The following is a 21,892-nucleotide window of genomic DNA, read 5'->3' on the forward strand; positions in this document are numbered from 1 at the left end:
TTTTTTCTCTTCTGTTTGTCTTGTATATGCAAAAAGAAGCTAATTGCAAAATTAGAATTCAAAGAATTAATAGATATTTTCATTATTATGTTTATAAAAGATTTGAAGATCATATCCAAGATATTGTCTTCTGAGTATTGTGTTACATAGGTTTCCCTATTGTTATTTGTCATGCAATATTATTTTCACACTAGTCATTGCATAAGTTCTATGGTGTAGATCTAACTTCTCACACTTTGTGTCCTGGTGAATACATAATCCTCCACAGACTTTACAAAACTCTTGGAAATACATCACATTGATAAAGTAAAATGGTCTATCAGGAATTACAGACTTTCAAAAATCAGGATGTAATGAAGAAATACAATACAAATTTACTATCTTTGGAAGTATTGTATTTATGATTTTATGTGACTTCTGTACTCATTTGCTCATTTACTAAGCTCTTGCAGTTCACACTGTGAAGCAATCTGTGTTATTGGATTAGAAGACTAAGAGGAATTCATTCAACATGTATATGAATATTCAAAGAATTGGAAGTAATATGATCCAAAATCTTCAACATAATTACCATCAAAGCTGACCAATTAGAAGGCAAAGAGATAAAAAAAAAAAAAAACAAAGTAGAGAGCCTTGACAGGAGGTTAGACCATGCAGAAGATCGAATCTCACGGATTGAATACAGCCTAGATATTATAGAGAAAGAACATACAACCATCCAAGAAAAGTCCAAGAAATATGATAGGTCTAACCATCACCGGGAAGACACCATCAGAAGGCCCAATCTAAGGATAATGGGTGCAGAGGAGCACCTAGAAAGAGAAGTTAATGGTCTAGGAAATTTGTTTAACAGGATCCTAGCAGAGAACTTCCCAAACATACAAAAAGACAGGCCTATTCAGATACAAGAAGCTTTTAGAACCCCAAATAGACCAGACCACAATAGGACATACCACCGTAACGGTATAATCCACACAGGATCAACCCAGTACAAGGAAAAGGTCCTTAAAGCTGTCAAGAAGAAAAGGTTAATCACCTATAAAGGAAACCATTTAGAATTACCTCAGATTTCTCAGCAGAGAAAATCAAAGCAAGAAGAGCATGGATGGAGGTATGCCATGCCCTAAAAACAAACAACTATCAACCAAGAATACTGTACCCAGCTAAACTCTCCTTCATAACTGAATGCCAAATAAAAAACTTCCATAGCAAAGAAAAATTGAAACAATACATCTCCCCCAAACCAGCCCTACAAAAGATTCTTAAAGACGTCCTACACATATAAAACCAACAAGACTGCAACAAAGGCCAAGAAACTGCACCCAAACTGAGAATCCAAGAACCTTAGGAAGAACCCAGTTGTCACAGCCCCCAAGAAGGTGGATAACATGGCATGCACTCCCAAATACCTCTCAGTCCTATCTCTTAATGTTAACGGACTGAAATCTCCAATTAAGCGACATAGACTGTCTAGTTGGATTAAAAAACAAGACCTTTCTATCTGCTGCCTGACTGTGTCACATCTTGCCTGTAAAAACAAACACATTTTCAATGTTAAAGGCTGGAAAAAAACCTACCAAGCAAACGGCCCTCACAAACAGGCGGGAGTTGCAATCCTAATATCAGATAAAATAGACTTCAAATTAAAATTCATGAGAAGAGATAAAGAAGGACGCTACATACTAATTAAAGGATCTCTCCTTCAGGAGGATATTACAATTCTAAATATCTATTGGCCAAACAATGGAGCATCCAAGTTTATCAAAGAAACACTACTTTCCCTCAAATCCCATATAGATCCAAAGACATTAATTGTTGGGGATTTTAACACACCACTCTCCCAACTAGATAGATCAACTTGGCAAAAACTCAACAGAGAAACTGCAGATCTAAACAGCTGCATAGATCAACTAGACTTAACAGACATTTACCGAACATTTCACCCAGCAACATCAGAATACACGTTCTTCTCAGCAGCACATGGAACGTTTTCTAAAATAGACCACATTTTAGGCCACAAAGCAAACTTGTCTAAATTCAGAATCATTGAAATTATACCTTGCATTATCTCTGTCCACAAGGGAATAAAATTAGAACTCAACGCCAAAAGCCAAAAAAGAATGTCCGCTATCACATGGAGGCTGAACAACACACAGCTGAATCATGAGTGGGTTATGGAAGAGATTAGAAAGGAAATTCAAATGTTCATGCTATTCAACAAAAATGAACACACAAATTACCAGCTCCTATGGGACACAGCAAAGGCAGTACTCAGAGGCAAGTTTATAGCTCTGAGCTCCTACATCAACAAATTGGAGAGATCTGAAACTAACAATTTAATGACACATCTAAACCTCCTTGACAAAGAGCAGCAAGATAAATCCCAATCCAGTAGACGGAAAGAAATAATCAAAATTAAATCAGAATTAAATGAATTAGAATCCAAATAAACTATAGAAAGAATCAACAAAACAAAGAGTTGGTTCTTCGAAAAACTTAACAAATTGAAAATCCCTTAGCAAACCTTATCAGAAAAAGGAGAGAACACACCCAAATTAATAAACTCAGAGATGAGAATGGAAACATCACAACGGAAACAACCAAGATTCAGAGCATTATAAGGGAATACTTCTCAAAATATTATGCTAATAAATTTAATTCAGTTCTTTTTAAAAATACTTTTTATTCTAAAAATTGTGTAGAGAGGGGTTAGAATTACATGATTAAGGTAATGAGTACATTTTTTATCAAGCATTGTTACTTCCCCTACCTCTCCTCGTCCCCCATACCCTAAAATTGTGAAATTTATAGTCTTGTACATCTCATTGTTACAATACATCAACTAGTATTGTTTCAGCATTTTATTATTTCCCTTCACTCCACAATGTAGAAAAAAAATATATGTAAGAGGCAGGCCACTGCCATCAAATACAATGAAAACAGGGAAAAATTGGGGAAGAACATTGAAGAATAAACAAATCACAAAGAACAGTTTAGAATCATGAAAAACAATAGCAAGAAAGTAGAAATAAGTTGTGTCCCTAACTAGGGGTTCATTTCATTTAACATCTTCTTGTATGGTCATTTTTGCAGATGCCTAATTCTCATCAAATTACATGAAATACAGTATGTACCAAAATCCAATACAGTGGCAACATTGTATAAAACATAAACTAAACGAAAAAGGCAAGTAAAAGAAATAGATTCACATAGCCCATTTTAAAAAATCAAGAAATTGAAACCAACTGCTTTTGTATTTCACAGCTTGTTTTGTTTAACATAATATTCTATGGTCGTATGTATATTACTATTAAGCCATTGTGATCCTATTCTAGGACTAAAATGGGCATATACAAGTTTTTAGAAATATGAGAATCTATGGAGTCTATGTTCGTTGGGTCTGGCACACTTTAATTCATGTTGTTTTTTTTTTTTTTTTTTTACAATTTTTGTATTTCCTTACAAAGGGCACTGTGCCATTCTTTCTAATGGAAAGAGGAATTCTGAGGTGTTTATACCCCACATTTACTGATCCATTAATCTACATTCAGGCATCTGGAGTGGTTCCTGATTTTCCCTCTGCAATGAACATAACTTTGCCATTCTAATGGAATGTGGTGGAATTTCAATGTTGAAGTGATTTGTCTTTTTTTTTTTTTTATTGTCAGAGTTTTTGCGCATTTCTTCATATGTCCTTAGGCCATTCTCAATTAGCCATCATTGAAGTCTCTCTTTAAATAGAATTCTTTCAAAGAGCTTGTTTATAGTTCAGGATTCTTTGGGGCTGAATATTGTTGAATGTTGATTATATTTCAGCGCTAAGACACTTTTCTCTTTCTTAGCTAATGAAGATTTTCTCCCAGTATTTTTGGCTTCCTTTTTTCCTACATAGCTATGTCCTTTGGTATAAAGAAGCTGGCAGGTTCAATTTATAGACTTTGTCTAACCTTTCTTTGGCTTGATGCATTTGTGCATCCGTAATGGAAAGTTTGAAAGTGTTCTAAAAGACCTCGTATTTCTCTATTGTTTCCATTCTGAGTATTTTTTTAACCTAGAGGTCTGATTCCTTTGGAAAGTGTTAGGATACAGGGTGGTGTATAATCTAACGTTGTTATAGGCATTTAACGATCATTACAAGACTATTTATTGAATATTTCTATTTCCTTTCAATGGGTCTATCCTGCTTCTATTTAAACTTACCCAATGAAGTCATATTTTTTTTCTTTAGCAGTGACTTTTAAAACATAGGTGCCCTACTTTTTCTTTTTGTCTTAATTGGTGTATATCCAATTTCATCCTGGAAGAGGAATGCAAGTGCTTAATTGCTAGATATCTAGGAACAAGAAGTTCATCGGGAGCAAAATGTACTCCAAGAAACAAAAGTTTTATCTTTGATGGAGTTTTAAAAAAAAAAACAACAACCACTATTTCTTTTCTTTTTCTTGCTTTATTTCCTTTAGTTTTCATAGGATTTCTCTCTCCTTGTCACTATATTTGAGTTGGGTAACCGATGGATTGTAGAAACTTTAATTTGAATAGGGCAAAGAAGGGGAATCAAAAATTTTTCGTAGAGGACAATGGGGGACCCACTGCCATAAAATTCTTTACAAGGCCACATGTAGAAAATTACCTTTACATTAGTGACATCAAGGAGCGATTTTAAGCTGAATATACTGTAAGAAAAATGTGGAATAGGATATCATATGACAAGAAAAATATTCACTGCCTTACCTTCATAATTATAATCCCTCTGTACATTACATTGACAATAAGTTTAACGAAAAAGAAAGGTATTGGTACATATATTGATTTTAGTTGTCATAAGTTTACAAATGGATACGTATGTAGATTGGATTGCAGTCTATACAGAGACATGTGTAGATAACCCTGTCCTCTTCATATCCCTACCAGACTAGAAAAGGCCCAGGTTTCCATGAGTATACACGTTCCAAACTATCCTTCACAAATTAGTGTTTAATGCATTCCTGCTCACAATATCTGAAGGAAAACTAAGAAACATTTTAAATTATACACTATTTGCAAATGATGGCCATAATCAGAAATGCTCCCTCTTCAACACCATGATAAATATGAGCAACATTCACACATCTTTAACTTCTGCATCTGTACCCAAAAGATTCAACCCTATTTATTTCACAGGAGTCCTACCAATAAGTTCTCCTAAAGTATGTTTCAAAACTATTCCATTTTGCATCAGAAAGCTTTTGGACCACACTGCCAATTCCAGTATAAATATGTAGGGCCTTACATATGTGGAGAAAATCCCACACAAGTTGAATATGAAGATAGCCATCAAATATGTTTCCATAGTATTGTGTTACACTCTACAGATACAGTCCACTCTTCTTGGAACACTTTGGAAATATATTGGGAAATTGCCAAAATATGCACCCACTCTCGCAATCAAAATGTCACACTTATAGCACAAAATCATGGCATCTTCACAAGTTGCAATTTGGCCCCTCAAAGAATATGGTTTGTGTACACATACATGAATCAGTTTTTTTCTGCCACAGCTTTTAGGAGCAACTCCCAGAATCCTTCTTTAGATGAGTTTACATGTGGAAACATTGAGATGGACGAGAAGATTGTATAGTAAGGAATATACTTCAGAATGTTGGTTGAAAAATCCCACTGAAATTTTAATGACCATTCTGTATGGAATATATAATTGGTGTAAGATTTTTGTAAGAGCTCTAATGTCCTTACAGTTTTGTTATGTATTAGGCTCTGCAATTATAACAATGTATGAAATGGAAGATGATTTTCACAGGCAAACAACGACAGTGAAAAATGAAGTATGATTTATTCTCCATTGGGAAACAAATTAGATTTCGATTTGATTATTAAAGTTTCTATTTTTGAACCTTACCATGTCTATGGGGAGAGGGACATGGTGAATTCCAAATAGGACATAAACACCAGGGTTAAATTCTGGATTCAAGGTAAGGGGCAATAGGGAGTTACTAGGTAGTAGAAATCAAAATTAATTCATTTGGTTGAGTGAGCATCAGAATATAGTAATAAATGTAAGGTGTAGATGGTACAATGTGAAATGGTTTGAACTCATGGTTTGCTCATAGAATGTCTCATGCAAAGAAATAACAAAAAATATTATTTTACTTTCAATGGAAAATACTTGAATACGTATTCCTGTATTCTCCATATGAACAATAACTTCACTAGTAGTTGGAGAGATACTCAAAAACCTAGTGAGAGCACATCCCCAGTTATTTTCAAAAAATTTCATGGTTGCTTCCACTTCCCTTTCTACAGAAATTTGATCATTGTAAACAAACCTCACAAATTACACGTGGACACGCTGTCTCAGAACATTCAAACTACATTGAACATTTGAAGTGTGATGATAATTATTGTATTACTTGAGTGATTATTGTCCAGTTCATCAAAATTTTTCTAATAATACCAATTCAGGCTTACAAAGGTCTTCACAGAGTTTCTGAAACGGGTCTCTTGTTAAATATTCATGGATGTATCATGCATCCATTAATAAAGGAAGAAATAATTCATGTGATTGTATAGAAAACAAAATCCATAGTGTTTTCACTATACAATGTTATTGCAATGAATGTAAATCAACATGATAAATTGATCTCCATTTCAATAATTGTGAATATATGCATTCACAAAGAGTGATGGTTTCATGAGATGTAATCTACCAAAGGATACATGCTTTAGGGAATGCAAGTAAAATATGAAGGGATACCATGCAAGTACCTACAGTTTCAATTACAAAAATAATCCGTGGTTCAAACATATAAACAACTTTTCCATTCTTATATATAGACAAAACAAATGCTATTGTGAAGTCACAATCACATTGTGAAGTAAATATATTCAGCAGTTTGTAAAAATAATTGACCTTTAAAATCGACATGCATGTCACCTCTCAGTATGAATACTGAAATATTGGACTTTGAAATGAACATAGAAAATTTCAATTGATTAAGGGTGACATTTCTACCTTAACATTGCTTACTCAAATAAATATGCTTCTGAGAATTCTATGCCTGAAGGATACCAACCTGGGGAATATATCACTGGGATCAAGCCCAGGTTAGAGGCTTGAATGCCAACGGCCCAATCAAGGATTCAACACTTATTACCAAGGAAGAAACATAAAAATCCTAGATAACCTGTGAATAATTTTATCATAATTGATTTAAATCAAAAGAATGCTGGAGAAATTCCAAAAATCATAGAAATATGTCCTGTATCAACGTATGGGTATTGAAACAGTAGGAAAATCTGTACTCCTTTTCAGTTTGTACACACACAGACACAAAACTTGCACCCACAAATGGGAAGTTGGGAGTGTAGTTGAGGAGGTTGGAACGAGGGGATGGTAGGGTGAAACAAAGGAGGAGGCAAAAGTGCTTGATGTCTCCATCAGAATGAATGGTATTGGCAATTTTGTTAGCAAATTGGAAGACAGGGAAAATTTATATCAAGTGAAGTTAGCCAGGCCCAAAAAAACATAGGTCCCATAGTTTCCTTATTTGCAATAACTAGTATATGTCTGAGACAAGCAGTAAATATTAATTAAAAGGAACCCCAAGATAAGGACAGAAGGGTATTTTTCTTTCTTGCTACAGTTCAAACATATTGCTTCAAAAGTATCACATGAGTTTTTTGTTCCATTGTATTTACCTCCGCCACAGAATAACCCTGATTTTCAGAAGAGCTGAGGAAGATCACAGAAGAGAAGCTGGAGGAAAATCTCTCGATGAGAAAGCAGTTTAAGTGTTCCAGAGAAATTTTCTGAGCTAGAGAATTGCACTAAGTTGAGCCATCACAGTATAGAGATTTTGGAAAGAGAGGGAAATCCATCAAGGAGACACATCTGAGCACTTGCTGGTAGGTGTGGGTGCAGAGGTTGTGGTGGATGTGGTGGCCATGGCCAACATACTAACAGACAGAGTATGAGACATAGGTGAAAGACAATTCTCACAATCAGTCAGAACTGACAGGGAGCAGAAATCTTCATCCTAAGGATCACAAACCAGGGATGGCCCAGAAACCAAGAATATGGTATAAGTAGAACCATGACATGTCATTCATTCTCAGAGAGCAGCTGTGGAAAGACTGCCCCTCTCCACCACCAGAGCTCTCCATCTCTGATGCTGACATAGGCCTGGCTGAGCAGCTAGCTCTACGAATTGGAAGAACTTTAAACTAAGAGCCATTTAGCAGGTTACAAGTACCTGACCTGAACTGCCAGGCTCAGTTCCTCCCAGGGGAAAGCTACCCTGCCCAGGCAGAGAAGCTCCATCCCATGAAAAGTGTCCTTTTTCACTGGGTAAACAGAGTCAGAATATGCCCCTCCCCATTGCATCCTAGACACAGAATTGAAACTCAGTAAACCTAAACACTGAGAATGGCTCCAGGCTGGGTTCGGTGAATTTTTTAGGAGCTAGGTCCTCACGAAAAGCTATCATTGGTCATAGGTCTTAACACTACCCAGAACCTAGCCTTATTACATAAACTTAAAGCTAGAGGAAACAGGCATCTCACTCATTTGAGATACTGAAGCCAATCTCCCTGCCATTCAACTATCCTGGGAGGAAAGCAATAAATTCCATCAACATTCAGAGCATTTCTCTGCCTAATCAAACAAAATGACTTAAGAAAGCAATCAAGCAACAGAAAAGCAAACATCACAAGCAGACTAGAGACTCTATGAAGGGACTGGTTACAGACACAGGCGACATACAAGTTTCCCTTCCCCGCATCCCCAAAATTCATAGGACGCTTTATTTATAATTTTTTTATTTTTATTTTATTTTATCTGTTCTTGTGAAAATATTTTTCAGAGGTGTTACTATTACCTGGGCAAGATAATGAGTACCTTCACATCTCTCAGTCCTAACTCTTAATATTAATGGACTTAACTTTCCAATTAAGCAACATAGACTGTCTAGATCGATGAAAAAGCAAGATCATTCTATCTGCTGCCTCCAAGCATAAATAACACATTGCCCATAAGGATAAACATATTTGCAAGGGAGAGGCTGGATTAAAATTTACCAAGCACAGAGCCCACATCAACAGGCAGAAGTTGCAATCCTAATGTCAGATAAAATAGACTACAATTTAAAATTGAGAAGAGGAAAAATTACACCCTATTTTCCCTTAGACCACAAGGGGATAAAATTAGAACTCAATATCAAAAGCCACGAAAGAAAACGCTAGAACACATGGAGGCTACACAACACACTGCTCTATCACAAGTGGGTCATGGAAGAGATTAGAAAAGATTTTCAATTGCTCATGATATTCAACAAAAATGATCATACAAATTCCCAGCTCCTCTGACACACAGTAAAAACAGTACTCAGAGGCAAGTTTACAGCTCTGAGTTCCATCAAGAACAATAGAAGATATCTGAAACCAATATTAATGGAGACATCTGAACCTAACTGAAAAAGAGTGGCAAGATAAACCCAATCCGTAGATGGAAAGAAGTCATTAAAATTAAATCAGAATTAAATGAATTAGAATTTTTTTAAAAAATACAAAGACTAAAATATACAAGGTTGTTTCTTTCAAAAAATTAAAGAATAGCCAGAAGTGAATCCTACTGTATTGTCATTGGGAGTGTGAACTTGTTCAACCTCTTTTGAAAGTAGCATGGTGTTTCATGAAAAGACTCCACATACCGCTCTCCTATGACCCAGCAATCCCACTTTGGGGCATTTACCCAAATGATAACAAACAAGACCACACTAAAGCTACCAGCACAGCTAGATTTATTGCAGCATTATTTATCCTAGCTAAGATATGGAAGCAACCCAGATGCCCCTACCTAAATTAATGGACCAAGAAAATGGATTTATACTCAGTGGAATTCTATGCCTACATCAGAAAGAATGACATTGTCCCATTTGATCTGGAACTTAGTATAGCACTGTTATAAGAAGAAAAACATAAAGTTCTCTCCACAGTTCTGTGAACCTTCAAATTTGTGAAATTTGAATGAAAATAAAAGCAAGTTTTTAATCAATACCCTAAATAAAGAAAAGAGAAACAATGCATCTCCCAAGTTAACAGTTTATAACCATGGCACCATAACATAATTATCCAAACTGAATTCTAGGCCATATGATAATACAGTGGTTGTTTAAACAAAATAATGTTTAATAATAAAATTAATTTACATTTCAGCCATTAGGCCCTGGGGAGGAAAAGGAAACCACCTCTATGTTTTGTGAAATATGGCACACACAGTTTAACATACTTGCACACATCTTGTCTTTGTTCTGTTTGGAATAGAGATTGAGATATACATATCCAGAAATAACTGAGCTGGGCTTCATTTGTCTTACTTTCCATTACATGCTGAAGAGATTTCAAAAAATATGCAAAATTCTATTACATTTGTACCCACAACCTTTCATATCTTTCACGTACATTTCCCACAATTTATCTTAAAAACAATATGCAAATTGATCTATGAACTAAAGTAATTATATAATATGAACATGTTCTAATGAAACATTAACTTTCTACATTTCACAAGATTTTATGAGAACCTGCATGATATGATATTGTGATTTTTAACATAGGGACACTGCAATAACCTCTCAGGATCCACACATTCCTCTGAAAGAGAAAAATACCTCGGGAAAATCAATGCATTGGGAACATGCCAAGTCTTCAATCTTATTTCCCTTATGAACTCTAGCTTAACTTAGGAATCTGTATTTGGAGAATATAGATTCAAAATTTGACAAAGATTATTACTCTGGAATTTAATTTCTTATGTATTCTGTTTCTAATAGGGAGTTGTTACTTTTTAGCATTATGAAAATATTTATTCTAGTTAAAAATTATTCAATGAGGTCAAGTGGAACTGTTAGCTTGTTATATCTTCTGAGAGCATACATCCACTGAGCTCCCCTTATTTAATTGCTTTCTTACATTTCAATCTCCAATATGCCCATTTTCACTTTTCAATCTAGAACATCAAAAGTCACAGTAATAATTATCAAAATGTCTAAAGTTTCAGATTCAATCAGGAGAAATCTCATTATCCCATTCTCTCAGCTCCCATCAATATATTTTCTGTTATTCCAAAAAATAGTGTGAACAAGACCATTTAAGATAATTTCCCCAAACAAATGTGTAAACATTTTTACCTTTTTCCATTGTGACAGGCAGATAAATATTAGCAAGTCCTGCGGATAAAACAAAATTCTTAGAGGAAACATGACTAAATACATCAAAACCACATAATAAATGTAGTTCCTCCGCGATATGAAAAAAAAAAAAAAACTGGGTAAAACCTATTCATCTCTAATACGTTTTGTTGCTGGACACACTTGAATTGAAATGCATGGATATTCCCTGTCTAAATCACAGATTAAAACACTGTATGGAAATGTATAACTTTTGAACTCAAAATATTTTGTATTTTTCATGCCTTTTTACCTTACGAAATCAGAGGATGATGCATCATGACAACTTTTAAGTGAACTTGGAAAAGGTCTTCTTAATTATGGATGTCTGAGTTAACAATATCCAAATTCCAATGTCTAAATATCTAATACCTATTGAACATATGCAATTATGTGAATGAGGATTTGCTGTTCTCACAGATATACTGATAACCTATTCAGATTATAAGATCAGTATGGAATATTATTCAAGTAACTGCTTCTTAGAGCAGATATGTGTTGCAAAGCAAAGGAATCATTGAGACTCGTTAGTCAATGTTTCAGATTGGGCTTTGGGTCAATGGGTAGTGAATTTCAGTTGTGCAGTGTCTAGTGGCCGTGAAGTAGAGCCAGAAGACATTAAACATATGATTGCTTTGATGCACATAAATGTGAGGGGAATAAAAATAAATTTCGAGTTCTCCAGAAAGGAAATAGCTATTTTCTGAAGTCTTAGAAAGTAAAGAATTTTCATTCTTTTCCCATGGAACAAGCCCTCCAGGTTTGGAGAAAATTATTAGAACTACATTTGAGATGTCAGGGGTAGAAATTGAGAAAAGTTCTAATCACATACACGAGCCAAAGAGATGATTTACATATCTAAGACTTAAAAGAAAGAAGAGAAGGCAAGGGACTGTTACCTGTGTCCTTCAGTTAACTGGATTCACCAAACAAGTCAGGATCTCCTCCACCCCACGAAGGACGATGTCCCACTAGTTGGTTTTCCACAGCAACAGCTACTTTTGTATAATGACTTCCCTAGGTGGGGTCACCGTTATTGTGATGTAGCTCATAAACCTCACTTCCGTTTTAGGAACTGACAGAACTCAGCCACAATTCCGCATATGGCAACGGAAGTGCTGACTTCCGGCCTGAACTCGGACGACAAAGTCTTATTTCCTTTTAGTATGCATTGGTATACTCCGATTCAGTATAAGAGAAATGTGTGAATATTCAGTAGAGGAATAATGTGAATGGATGTGTCACACTTTTCATCTTCACAGCAACTACTGATTCTTTGTAAATGGTTCTGCCTAGACATCTCTACACATTCTATGTTCTATACACCCACAATAAATCAATCTTTAGGTACTGGTTTTTCTTCTATAGTTTCTTTAGTCATCAATAATTTTATTAAGAGTTTAACAAAAATGACCCTTCTAGAACTTAATCACCTTTTGACAAAAAAGTTCTTTAGTCTTCCTTGCATTTTCTCTTTACGTCATCTTTTGAAGAAAATGATTTAATAACAGAAACAAAAAATAACAACAGAAAAAAACTGATTATGGTATTCAAATGCCTTATTGAGCTGAATGAAATAGAGGCAGCTTTACCACATGTGACTATTATTGCATTGTGAGATTTTGTTCTCTATAAGTTTTCCAAGGAAATGAGAGTTCCCTGATCGATACTGAAAATATGAGCAGGACATAAAAAGTTGATACAAACCATATACACTTTGATATTAAACTGTAATAATTATGAAATATTGTCGACCAAACTGTAACAGATTGATGATCTTCTTTTCCATTATCAAAGATAGAATTTGATACATGCAGAAAAATGAAAGGCTATTGACCTCAAGTATAATGTTAGCTTCACATTTACTACTATTCACAATGACTTAATCCCCTCAAAAGTTGTTGTCAAATGCATTCTGATTTGAAATAAAAAAAAACAAATGTTATGGAAGAAGAAGTTTAAATTCTGGTTTCGAAACGAATGTGCCCTAAGGCAAACAGAAAAAAAAAAAAAAACTCTCTTTCATTATAGTTCAATATGCATCCAAAAGTTGGTGCAGCTTATCAACTTCAATGTAAGCAGTAATACATTCTAGTGGTAAGAAAATAAAAAGAAGTAATTACAGATGGTGTTAAAATTGGGATTCATATTGGGCAAAGAACTTCTGAGGAACTTTGCTTATTATACCGTTGTTTTGTGTGGTGTGGGTAGGTGGAAGTGCCACTTGAGCACAGTTGTATTGAGGTGTAGAATATTTTCTAAAATTTATGAATTTCACCCTATAGTATAATTATATGTATAACTACGTTCAATAGAGTTTTTTTAACAAAACACGTATATTAAAAATTTGACCTGTGTTCTCCCTATCTGTAGGTTTTATTTTGCTATGAGTAACTCCTGCAATCTAAAGGTATCATACAATTTTCACCCACTTACTCAGTGGTCACCTGTGATAGAATTATTATATCAAAGCTCTAGAAGTAGTGTATTCGTGTCTAAAAAAAGTGTTGAAAGTTCTCATTACAATATCAGTGTGCATTTTTGAGTGGAGAATACATATCCATATTAAATTTGGGTTGAACATTAACTTTTTAATGATTTATTTGGTACTAAAAATAGTAAATAAATGGAAGAATACTATTCACTGTTATCAAAACCATATTAATATATGATCTGTGCAATAGACATTTCTGTGCCTTCTGTAATCATGAAATAATTAACAAGGATATTCATAGGATTGCTATAGATACAACAATTCTAAAATAATAATTGCTAATGAGCCTAAAATTCTTTTCTGTTGTGTTTGTCTTATTTATGCAAAAAGATGCTAACTGCAAAATTAGAATTCAAAGAATTAATGGATATTTTCATTATTATGTTTGAAAAAGTGTTGAAGATATACACTTGTGTTCCCATCAATGCTATCATTTACGTCTAATATTTTCTTTCTTATTTAAATTTTATTGTCATAGTGACCTACAAAGGGGTATAGTTATACAAGCTATGTGTTCAATGCTTGTTGAAATTGTAATCCTCTTCCTCATTTTTCTCTCTTTTTGCCATTATCCATTAACCCCAGTGTTGTAAAGAACATATCCAACATATTGTCTTCTGAGTATTGTGTTACATAGCTTTCCCCATTGTCATTTGTCATGCAATATTATTTTCACACTAGTCATTGCATAAGTTCTATGGTGTAGATCTAACTTCTCACACTTTGTGTCTTGGTGAATACATAAGCCTCCACAGAGTTTACAAAACTCTTGGAAATACATCACATTGATAAAATAAAATCGACTATCAGGAATTACAGACTTTCAAAAATCAGGATGTAATGAAGAAATACAATACAAATTTACTATCTTTGGAAGTATTGTATTTATGATTTTATGTGACTTTTGTACTCATTTGCTCATTTCCTAAGCTCTTGCAGATCACTTTGTGAAGCGATCTGTGTTCTTGGATGAGAAGACTAAAAGGAATTCATTCAACAAGTATATGAATATTCAAAAAATTGGAAGTAATATGATCCAAAATCTTCAACATAATTACCATCAAAGCTGACCAATTAGAAGGAAAAGAGATAGAAAAAACAAAGTAGAGAGTCTTGACAGCAGGTTAGACCATGCAGAAGATCGAATCTCAGGGATTGAAGACAGCCTAGATATTATAGAGAAAGAACATACAACCATCCAAGACAATTCCAAGAAATATTATAGGACTATCCACCACCTGGAAGACACCACCATAAGGCCCAATCAAAGGATAATGGGTGTAGAGGAGCACCTATAAAGAGAAGTTAATGGTCTAGGAAATTTGTTTAACAGGATCCTAGCAGACAACTTCCCAAACATAGAGAAAGTTAGTCCTATTCAGATACAAGAAGTTTTTAGAACGCCAAATAGACCAGACCAAAATAGGACATCCAACCGTCACATTATAATCCACACAGGATCAACCCAGACCAAGGAAGAGATCCTTAAAGCTGTCAAGGAGAAGAGGTTAATCACCTATAAAGGGAAACCAATTAGAATTACCTCAGATTTCTTAGCAGAGACAATCAAACAAGAAGAGCCTAGAGTGACGTGTGCCATGCCCTAAAAACAGACAACTATCATCCAAGAATACTGTACCCAGCTAAACTCTCCTTCATAACTGAAGGCCAAACAAAACCTTCCATAGCAAAGAAAAGTTGAAACAATACATCTCCACCAAACCAGCCCTAGAAAAGATTCTTAAAGATGTCCTACGCATAGAAAACCAACAAGACTGCAACAAAGGCCAAGAAACTGCACCCAAACTGAGAATCCAAGAACCTTAGGAAGAACCCAGTCTCCGCAGCCCCCACGAAGGTGGATAACATGGCAGCAACTCCCAAATACCTCTCAGTCCTATGTCTTAACGTTAACGGACTGAACTCTCCAATTAAGCAACATACACTGTCTAGTTGAATTAAAAAACAAGACGCTTCTCTCTGCTGCCTGCCAGAGTCACATCTTGCGCGTAAAAACAAACACATTTTCCATTTTAAAGGCTGGAACAAAATCTACCAAGCAAACGGCCCTCATAAACAGGCAGGAGTTACAATCTTAATGTCAGATAGAATAGACTTCAAATTAAAATTCATGAGAAGAGATAAAGAAGGTCTCTACATACTAATTAAAGGATCTCTCCTTCAGGAGGATATTACAATTCTAAATATCTATTCGTCAAACAATGGAACACCCAAATTTATCAAAGAAACACTACTTTCCCTCAAATCCCATATAGATCCAAAGAAATTAATTGTTGGGGATTTTAACACACCACTCTCCCCCCTAGATAGATCAACTTGGCAAAAACTCAACAGAGAAACCGCAGATCTAAACAGCTGCATAGATCAACTAGACTTGCCAGACATTTACCGAACATTTCACCCAGCAGAATCAGAATACAAGTTCTTCTCAGCAGCACATGGAACGTTTTCTAAAATAGACCACATTTTAGGCCACAAAGCAAACTTGTCTAAATTCAGAAACATTGAAGTTATACCTTGCATTCTCTCTGACCACAAGGGAATAAAATTAGAACTCAACACCAAAAGCCACCAAAGAAAGTCCGGTATCACATGGAGGCCGAACAACACACCGCTGAATCATGAGTGGGTCATGGAAGAGATTAGAAAGGAAATTCAAATGTTCATGCTATTCAACAAAAATGAACACACAAATTACCAGCTCCTATGGGACACAGCAAAGGCAGTACTCCGAGGCAAGTTTATAGCTCTGAGCTCCTACATCAACAAATTGGAGAGATCTGAAACTAACAATTTAATGACACATCTAAACCTCCTTGAAAAAGAGCAGCAAGATAAACCCCAATCCAATAGACGGAAAGAAATAATCAAAATTAAATCAGAATTAAATGAATTAGAATCCAAAAAAACTATAGAAAGAATCAACAAAGAGTTGGTTCTTCACAAAATTTAACAAAATTGACAGACCCTTAGCAAACATTATCAGAAAAAGGAGAGAACACACCCAAATTAATAAACTCAGAGATGAGAACGGAAACATCACCACGGAAACAACCAAGATTCAGAACATTATAAGGGAATACTTCTCAAAACTTTTTGCTAATAAGTTTAATTCAGTTATTTTTAAAAATACCTTTTATTCTAAAAATGTATAGAGAGGGGTTAGAATTACATGATTTAGGTAATGAGTACATTTTTTATCGAGCATTGTTACTTCCCCTACCTCTCCTGGTACCCCACACCCTAAAATTGTGAAATTTAAAGTCTTGTACATCTCATTGTTACAATACATCGACTAGTATTCTGTTTCAGCATTTTATTATTTCTTTTCCCTCCACAATCTAGAAAAAATATATATATTAAGAGGCAGTGCATTGTCATCAAATACAATGAAAACAGGGATAAAACTTGGGAAGAAAATTGAAGAAAAACAAATCACATAGAAGACTTTAGAATCATGAAAAACAATAGCAAGAAAGTAGAAATAACTTGTGTCCCTATATAGGGGTTCATTTCATTTAACATCTTCTTGTATGGTCATTTTTGCACATGCCTAATTCTCATCAAATTACATGAAATACAGTATGTACCAAAATCCAATAGAGTGGCAACATTGTATAAAACATAAACTAAAGGAAAAAGGCAAGTAAAGAGAAATAGATTCACATAGCACATTTTAAAAAATCAAGAAAGTGAAACCAACTGTTTTGCATTTCAGAGATTGTTTTGTTTAACCTAATATTCTATGGTGGTATGTATATTTCTATTAAGCTATTGTGATCCTATTCTAGGACTAAAATGGGCATATAAAAGTTTTTAGAAATAAGAGAATCTATGGAGTCTATGTTCCTTTGGTCTGGCACATTTTAATTCATGTTTATTTGTTTTTTTACAATTTTTGCATATCCTAACAAAGGGCACTGTGCCATTCTTTCTAATGGAAAGTAGAATTCTGAGGTGTTTATACCCCACATTTACTGATCCATTAATCTACACTCAGGCATCTGGAGTGGTTCCTGATTTTCCCTCTGTAATGAACATAACTTTGCCATTCTAATGGAATGTGATGGAATTTCAATGTTGAATTCATTTGTCTTTTTTTTTTTGTCAGAGTTTTTGAGCATTTCTTCATATGTCCTTAGGGCATTCTCAATAAGCCATCCTTGAAGTCTCTCTTTAAATAGACTTCTTTCATAGAGCGGTCTTATAATTCAGGATTCTTTGGGGCTGAGGGATTTGACTTGTTGAATGTTGATTATATTTGAGCACTAGGACAATTTTCTCTTTCTTAGCTAGTGAAGATTTTCTCCCAGTATTTTTGACTTCCTTTTTTCCTACATAGCTATGTCCTTTGGTGTAAAGAAGCTGGCAGGTTCATTGTATAGTCTTTGTCTAACCTTTCTTTGGCTTGATGCATTTGTGCATCTGTAATGGAAAGTTTCAACCTGTTCTAAGAGACCACGTATTTCTCTATTGTTTCCATTCTGAGTATTTTTTTAACCCAGAGGTCTGATTCCTTTGGAAATTGTTATGACACAGGGTGGTGTATAATCTAACTTTGTTATAGGCATTTAACGAACATTACAAGACTATTTATTGAATATTGACATTTCCTTTCAATGCGTCTATCCTGCTTCTATTTAAACTTACCCAATGAAGTCATATTTTTTTTCTTTAGCAGTGACTTTTAAAACATAGATTCCCTATTTTCTCTTTTTGTCTTAATTGCTGTATATCCAATTTCATCCTGGAAGAGGAATGCAAGTGTTTAATTGCTAGATATGTAGGAACAAGAAATTTATGCTGAGCAAAATGAACTCCAAGAAACATAAGTTTTATCTTTGATGGTGTTTTTTTTAAAAAAAAAAAGCACAATTTTTTTTCTTGCTTTATTTCCCTTAGTTTTCATAGGATGTCTCTCTCCTTGTCACTATATTTTAGTTTGATAACCTGTGGATTGTAGAAACTTTAATTTGAATAGGGCAAAGAAGAGGAATCAAAATTTTTTCGTAGAGGACAATGGGGGACCCACTGCCATAAAATTCTTTACAAAGCCACATGTAGAAAATTACCTTTACATCAGTTACATCAGGAAGCGATTTTAAGCTGAATAAAATGTAAGAAAAATGAGGAATAGGATATCATATGACAAGAAAAATATTCACTGCCTTACCTTCATAATTATAATCCCTCTGTACATCACATTGACGATAAGTTTAAGGAGAAAGAAGGGTATTGGTACATATATTGATTTGATTGCCATACGTTTACAAATGGATACGTATGTAGATTGGGTTGCAGTCTATACACAGACATGTGTAGATAACCCTGTCCTCTTCATATCCCTACCAGACTAGAAAAGGCCCAGGTTTCCATCTGTGTACTGGTTCCAAACTATCCTTCACAAATTAGTGTTTAATGCATTCCTGCTCACAATATCTGAAGGAAAACCAAGAAACATTTAAAATTATACACTATTTGCAAATGATGGCCATAATCAGAAATGCTCCCTTTTCTACACCATGATAAATATGAGCAACATTCACACATCTTTATCTTCTGCCTATGTACCCAAAAGATTCAACTCTATTTATTTAACAGGAGTACTACCAATAAGTTTTCCTAAAGTATGTTCAAAAACTATTCCATTTTGCATCAGAAAAGTTTTGGAACACACTGCCAAGTCCAGTATAAATATGTAGGGCCTTATATATGTGGGGCAAAATCCACATAAGTTGAATATGAAGATAGCCATCAAATAAGTTTCCATAATATTGTTTACACTCGACAGATACAGTCCACTCTTCTTGGAACACTTTGGAATATTTTGGGAAATTGCCAAAATATGCACACCCTCTCGCACTCAAAATGTCACACTTCTAGCACAAAATCATGGCATCTTCACAAGTTGCAATTTGGCCCCTCAAAAGAATATGGTTTGAATAGTAGTTTGTGTACACATACATGAATCTGTTTTTTTCTGCCACAGCTCTTAGGAGGAATTCCCAGAATCCTTCTTTAGATGAGTTTACATGTAGAAATCATTGAGATGAACCAGAAGATTGTATAATAAGGAATAAACTTCAGAATGTTGGTTGAAAAATCCCATTGAAATGTTCATGACCATACTGTATGGAATATATAATTGGTGTAAGATTTTTATAAGAGGTCTAATGTAATTACAGTTTTGTTACGTTTTAGGCTCTGCAATTATAACAATGTATGAAATGGAAGATCATTTTCACAGGCAAACAACGATAGTGAAAAATGAAGTATGATTTATTCTCCATTGGCAAACAAATTTGATTTTGATTTGATTAATGAACTTTCTAAACTCGAACCTTACCATGTCTATGGGGAGAGGGACATGGTGAATGCCAAATAGGACATAAACACCAGGGTTTACTTCTGGATTCAAGGTAACGGGCAATACGGTGTGAATAGGTAGTAGAAATCAAAATTAATTCATTTGGTTGAGTGAGGATCAGAATATAGTAATAAATGTAAGATGTAGATGATACAATGAGAAATGGTTTGAACTCATGGTTTGCTCATAGAATGACTCCTGCAAATAAATAAAGAAAAATTATTATTTTACTTTCAATGGAAAATACTTGAATTCGTATTCCTGTATTCTCCATATGAAGAATAACTTCACAAGTAGTTGGAGAGATAATCAAAAACTACTGAGAGCACATCCCCAGTTATTTTCAAAAAATTTCATGGTTGTTTCCACTTCCATTTCTACAGAATTTGATCATTGTAAAAAAACCTCACAAATTACACATGGACACGCTGTGTCAGAACAGTCAAACTTCATTGAACATTTGAAGTGTGATGCTAATTATTGTATTACTTGAGTGATTATTGTCCAGTTCATCAAAATTTTTCTAATACCACCAATTCAGGCTCACCTAGGTCTTCGCACAGTTTCTGAAACGGGTCTCTTGTTAAATATTCATGGATGTATCATGCATCCAGGAATAAAGGAAGAAATAATTCATGTGATTGTATAGAAAACAAAATCCATAGTGTTTTTACTATGCAATGTTATTGCAATGAATGTAAATCAACATGATAAATTGATCTCCATTTCAATAATTGTGAATATATGCATTCACAAAGAGTGATTGTTTCATGAGATGTAATCTACCAAAGGATACATGCTTTAGGGAATGCAAGTAAAATATGAAGGCATACCATGCAAATACCTACAGGTACAATTACAAGAAATAATCCGTCGCTCAAAAATATAAACAGCTTTTCCATTCTTATATGTCAACAAAACAAATGCTATTGTGAAGTCACAATCACATTGTGAAGTGGTATCAGGTAAATATATTCAGCAGTTTGTAAAATAATTGACCTTTAAAAACGACATGCATGTCACCTCTCAGTATGAATACTGAAATATTGGACTTTGAAATGAACATAGAAAATTTCCATTGACTAAGAGTAACATTTATACCTTAACATTGCTTTCTCAAATAAATATGGTTCTGAGAATTCTATGCCTGAAGTACACTAACATGGGGAATATATCATTGGGATCAATCCCATGTAAGAGGCTAGAATGCCAACGGCCCAATCGAGGATTCAATACTTATTACCAACGAAGACACATAAAAAGCCTTGATAACCTGTGAATAATTTTATCATAATTGATTTAAATCAAAAGAAGGCAGGAGAAATTCCAAAAATCTTAGAAATATGTCCTGTATCAACTTATGGGTGTTGAAACAGTACGAAAAACTGTACTCCTTTTCAGTTTGTACAGACACAGACATAAAACTTGCACCTACAAATGGACGGGAAACAGAAATATCTGATCACATATACAAATCAGCTCAAATATATATAATGACAAACTAGGTTTGAATAAATCTTTGAGAAAAATCAGCAAGTAACTTGGCCTGCTACTTTGTCACAGATTCTCTCAGGGTCTTTAGTATGATGTACTTTTTAGATGCCAGAAAAACTATGGTTAAATAAGTTAGAAATACTATCATAAGGGAATAGAATTAGTAATCCCATGGGGTCACATTATGTGTTCTAATAACCAATGAAATAAATAAATATCACTGCCCCATCAAATATTTTTTATGAAATTTGGAGAGAAAATACATGATAGTAAGTGTAGGGCGTTCATAATATCTAA

Source organism: Dipodomys merriami, unplaced genomic scaffold, assembly GCF_024711535.1.
Source record: "Dipodomys merriami isolate MVZ:Mamm:240054 unplaced genomic scaffold, mDipMer1.0.p SCAF_18, whole genome shotgun sequence".
NCBI classification, from domain to species: domain Eukaryota; kingdom Metazoa; phylum Chordata; class Mammalia; order Rodentia; family Heteromyidae; genus Dipodomys; species Dipodomys merriami.